Source organism: Bombyx mori, chromosome 23, assembly GCF_030269925.1.
Source record: "Bombyx mori chromosome 23, ASM3026992v2".
NCBI lineage: Eukaryota > Metazoa > Arthropoda > Insecta > Lepidoptera > Bombycidae > Bombyx > Bombyx mori.
The window spans coordinates 5,771,983-5,777,601 of NC_085129.1; the positions used below are offsets into that span (position 1 = coordinate 5,771,983).

At 32.6% G+C, this 5,619-nt stretch overlaps 1 long non-coding RNA gene across 1 annotated transcript; it reads right to left on the bottom strand.

Annotated features, from left to right (window-relative positions):
• Positions 1–2,888: 2,888 nt before the first annotated feature.
• On the bottom strand, positions 2,889–3,585 carry LOC134201172 (uncharacterized). The gene is made up of 2 exons (XR_009976381.1): positions 3,367–3,585; positions 2,889–3,069 (listed from the first exon to the last, which is right to left on the bottom strand). It is a non-coding gene; the product is annotated as an uncharacterized LOC134201172 (long non-coding RNA).
• Between the last annotated feature and the right edge of the window lie 2,034 nt (positions 3,586–5,619).

Consider the following 5,619-nt stretch of genomic DNA (forward strand, 5'->3'; position numbering starts at 1 on the left):
CGAATAACATGGTAATTTGCAAGTCCGATGGCGAATACACGCTGGAGAACAATACACATGTAGGTACGTATATGGTATTACATACGTCGAGACGGCTCTGAACACAACAAGCTCATTTCACAGTACCGGCAGATAGAGAGCTAATCCCGGTTAATTAGAGGCTATAGGTAGTTCCAGACATTGGACCTTGTTACTGGCTTGTAACAGAATATTGGAGTAGTACAGATTACTCTGAACAAGCTTTGTTCTTGGAGGGTATTTGGTAATAGCCTCAGGTCAGATTCACCTTCAAATCAATTCGTTTCGGTAATAATAACAAATGATAAACTTAAATTCTGTTAAGTCTCTTAAGTTGCTGAACCTTTAAAAAGATGTGTGGTGTCGTGGGACACCGGATAGGAACGAAGTTCCTTATTATGAAAATATTCATTTTAAATTCTGTTCGAGGTGTAAAGAAAATAAAACTGCGGTTTCGCACGGTCATTCGGTAACGTGCGAACTTATTGTGGTACACTTCATTCACGATTGTTTGCATAAGAGTTAGTGTATTGCGCAAACGAACGCTCTGAGATCGTGGTCAATTAATGATAAAAAAATATGGTATTTTTTGTACGTTATTACAAAGTTAAGTCGTACACTGTGTGCATTACTAATAAAAATCTTACGTAACGGACGTTTTTTCTTGGTTATGGTACCCCTCCGCATCGTCCCATAGAGAACTTCGTTCCAATAAACATAAAAAAAATTGCCTACCTCCAAAACACAGCAACGTAAACAATTTATTACAGTTCTAATTTTAATCACATAGTACCTAATCAATTCGTCTTGCTACATTATCTTTGCGTAATAATATCCCTGTATTTTAATGTAGTTAGATAAATCGCAGTTCATCAAACAAAATGCGTTTAGAACATAAAAATTCGCATGCAAATAATAATTTCTTGCTCTGCAAACCCTTGTGGGGTAAAAAAACAAACGAAACTCTATATTAGCAATTAACAGAGACTTATCCGTGTAGCTTGTAATCTGGATTTGCCGCTGGCTCTTTGTCAGACGAGTCCGAATTAACTGGCACAGATTTCTGACTGAAATACTGCCTATTAGTGCTACGAGGCGTTCCGTAATACTCTTTAGACGTAATTGTGTTGGGTGGTTTATTTTTATTGGCCATTATTTGAGATAAGCATATCACTTGGTCCTAAGTGGTGTTAAATACTCGTACACGGCATTAAAGTTGGTCTTGATTAGGTGTATGTATATAAATAGGCAAAGACAAAACAGTTCTGTACTTTTTTCTGGTGTTTCATCAATCTGATTATTTTTACAAGCCTAGTGACTTATTGACGTTTTAGTGATTTTAGTATATTTTCTTGGATTTTTGATTTACTAATGTGTAATAGGTAAACAGAATGAATTTAAGCACTAAGACGTTAGTAAATAGCATAGAATTTCTTAAATTGGGCGAAAACTGGTATTTATAAATTTTACAATTGACCTATCGTAATTTTACAAATGTGCAATGTGTAATTTTTTTTTAATACTACTATTTTTAGACACAGACTTTACCGTTGATCTGAGATTAAGTGATTCCTAAAGCTACTTTTTTTAGGCACAGACTCTACGGTTCATCCGAGATTAAGTGATTACTGGATCCTATAGACAGTACCTACAGTGTGAATGCCTTCAACTACTTGGAGAAATCAGAGTACATGTTCAATTATTATTAAATTGTAAATTAAATGGACTTCAGTCAACTAGAAGTTGACTGCTTCGCCAAAATAGGCCGGATGATGGTACATAACTATGTATGTATGTCATCTGACCTGTAAGTATATGATATAGTCATAAAATAGATATAGACCTAAAACAGTCCTAATTAATTTGGTTCGCCGCTAACTTACGAGTTTCCTTGTACCTTGTTCCTTCTAACTAAATAAATTTACAATATTACATTTGTTGTGATGCTTTAATCAAATTAGAATTTTTAAATTATTCTAATAGCATCTAATAGGAAAGAAAGAATCAAGTTAAGTATCAAATTTTTGTTTATAATGTTCTATTGTGATAAGACGCAAATAAAACTGAGGAATATGCAATCAGTACCATAGAATCAAATTTGTATTTCTTAAAATAAAATTTAACATAATGGAACGAAAGAATTCTCAGTTTGATGAACCGACATACAGCACCATCTGTTGACGCGACAACAAAAAGTGAAACTTACTTAGTTGTCCAAGAGATGGCGAACGCTATAATAAAAAAATTTTTTTTTGACAATTCCTTGCTTCGATCAACAATAGTAACTAGATAAAGGGACACGTACAAAATTAAAGCAAAAGCTGTCCGCGTGAATATACACATTCGTTTACTAACAAACGGAGAAAAAAGTTTTGAAACACTTTTACGTTCAAACTAATTACAACTATGGCACCTAGAAATAAAGTCACAAATCTCCAAAACATTATCTAATACTTACGATCATTCGTCACATAAAATTAACAAAGCAATAAATTACTCCTGTCATTTACCAATAAAAAGATATATGTTAAAGAACGTATAATGTTAAATCAATCTTAATCTGCAAGAAATAAAGTAACTTTTCCCTTAATTGCTCTGAGAACTAACAACGTTTTTATTTATTTATTTTTGCTTCTTGAAATGCCGATTTCTGTTTACTACAGGAGGTAAGGGAGTCGCGTTGAACACTAAAATAATTTATTAATGAATTAAAGTAAAAGTTTAGTTGTTTAATTTTTATGTTTTGGAAATGTATGTTTGTTAGTATCTATACATTACTTCTTATTTTATTAGCGTTACGTTTTTGTGTAATATATATTTTTATAGGATGTTTTTAAGTTTTCGCGACCAGTGCACATAATAATACAACGTTTAAACGGTTTCAAGGGCGGTATTTTTATTACAATGTTTCGGCCACGTTTCAGTAGCCGTGAGCACGGAAGGCAAAGATGTCCAGTGTCAAAGCGGAGATCTTAGCTGGCTTATAAAAGTCATCTCTTGTTTCTCTGGCGACAATCGAGATCCATTCTGCACACGTGATTGCTAGGAAAGCTAAAATAAAAAATGGAAAGCTAAGTATCTAATGAGAGTCCAACAAACAGACACAAAAGCAGCATTAACCAATTTTAACCAACTAATTTCGAAGTACTGCTAACAAATTTTAAAAAATTATTACAACACAAATCAACTCCATGCATTTACTGTTCTGTTAAGCAAAAGTTTGTCCATGTGTTGGCCGAGCCTTGGCCAACATTTGTAGCGGTGGTTAAAAATCGGTAATTTTGTTCAAAATTTAATATTATTTATAAGTTTAAAGCTTAAAATATAGTTTATACTTCATGTACTTACCGAAAGTAAGATACTCCGGCCGTTAAATTGCTTTTTCGGGCATTATTTTTGCAACTTTTGAATACACATTGCGGTATTGTGAGACGGGTTGACATTGGCTGTGTTTGAAGTGAACTAAACAAAATAACAGCTCACATTTCAAGTGAGCTGTTATTTGACGAGACGGATTTTCTGCACCGACCCGAAATCTAGTTACTATTGTTGATCGAAGATTCCTTGACAATAAATTATTTTAAAATGCTATAGCTTTTTATTACCCAAAATAAAGTTGGAATTGTGAGGTAGTAGCCGAGGCTATTGTGAGGCTTCTATATTAAGGCACAATTTATTATACGACAATGCTTTTCTTTTAATTTATTCATTAAAAGGGTCCTTGGTCATTGGAACATTATGACGTTGTGTTATGTAATATAGTTCAGCTAGTATTCAAAATGTTTCTGAGAATGTTCCTTAACTCCTTTTCTTTTTATTTTTTTATGGCCTTGTAGGCAGATGTAGCATACGGCCTACCTGATGGTATGTGGTTACCGTCGCCCATGGACATCAGCAATGCCAGGGTCAGAGCCAAGCCGCTGCCTACAAATTTCTTTTTAATATTGTTAAGCAGAGAGATACTTAAACAAGCCGCAAATAGACTTTGAACCGATAGCAAACGATTTTGCTAGATCGTGAGAGTATCAATAAAATAAACGGGCAAAATTTTAACGAATTGCTTTCTACGGGTAGACTTAAATTTATAATAATAGAATTACTCAAGCTAAAATTATCTATAGAGCATCGCTAAAAAGTCGTAAATCTTAATTCAAACGTGAAATTTACCAAGCACTAACAATAGAACTATCCACGCTTAGATTTTATTACCTTTTGTTTTGCATTATGCACTGTCGCAGTATAAGATATCATTAGTTTCTAAGTTTGCTAGAGAGTTTTTAAATTTTGCATTCATGTTTGGTCCAGTAGTAGCTTCATTCGCGAAGCTGCCCGAGGGCTTGTCAGTAGGGCGGGTATGAATATTCAAGACGTACATGACGTAATTCAAATTTACTTTTTTTGTAAGACAATTTAAACACGAATGATAATTTAAACATTCTTATAGTATACGAGTAGTATAGTGATTTATTAAAATATCTACATTGAACTGACTTCACTATTATTTTTTGTATTATTCTTACTCGCTCTGAATATCTCTGAAGGTAAGCAAAATAGTAAATACACGGCTAGAGCTTTTTAAGATAGACAAAGCCTTTGTTTTTTATATTTTATCGCTTTTACTATGACACAGCCGTTCGAATACTATGAAATTCGCGAGTACTTGTCAAATTGTTTAAATGGATTATTAATATTTTATTAAGTATGTCTTCATTATACCATATTGTTTGTACAACGTTTTTCATTATTCACGGGTAATTGGAAACAAGGCGATGTGTGAAACTACGAAAGAGATTTACCATCTGCTTGATTGTTTTGAAAATTAATAAAATTAAACATTAACTCTTTTATATTCTTGTTCAAAATGACGGACGAATTAGGATGAACGAATTAAATGGAAAATATTTTTTGATAAAATGATATATTTTTCAAACTAATTTTAAAATAACTAGCTCTAATAAGTAGTAATATATTTTTAAATTGCACAGCTCACATCTAATAACATTTATAGATAAAAAAGGTTTTATTTTAATTTTAAAACCTCAAAAAATATCCTTCCTTAATAAATTATGAATCTGATCAACGAGCTATTATAATATTACGTTACAAAATAAATTATTTCTCGAGTGGGTAGGCATAAAATAATGCGATTCCTTCACACTCACAGATCCCAGCCAAGATATTATTGATAATAATAATATGTTTACTGTCGTCAAAAGAAGATGAGCTAAGTAATGAAAATCAGCCAATGCCAGAGACAAAGCTAGTCTACTGCATACTGCCGAAAGCCCATTTAAAAAAACTAAAACATAAAAAATAAAACTACCGTAATATAGTCTTAAATGCGTATTAAAATACGAAATCTAAAAACCATCTTATATCTCATTACCAGCCCTTAAAGCACATGATAAAACACAACACTTAGTCAAGGATAATTAATTCAAACGACATAGCCGGTGCTTTTAGAGCGATCCTTCGCCACTTTCAACTTTTTTAAAGTCCAATTTAGAAGCTAAGGAAACGGGATATAAGTTCACGTTAGAGTTCTTTAAGTAAAGTTAATTACCCGATTTATAATAGGTCGTTACATTAAAACCGTCCACT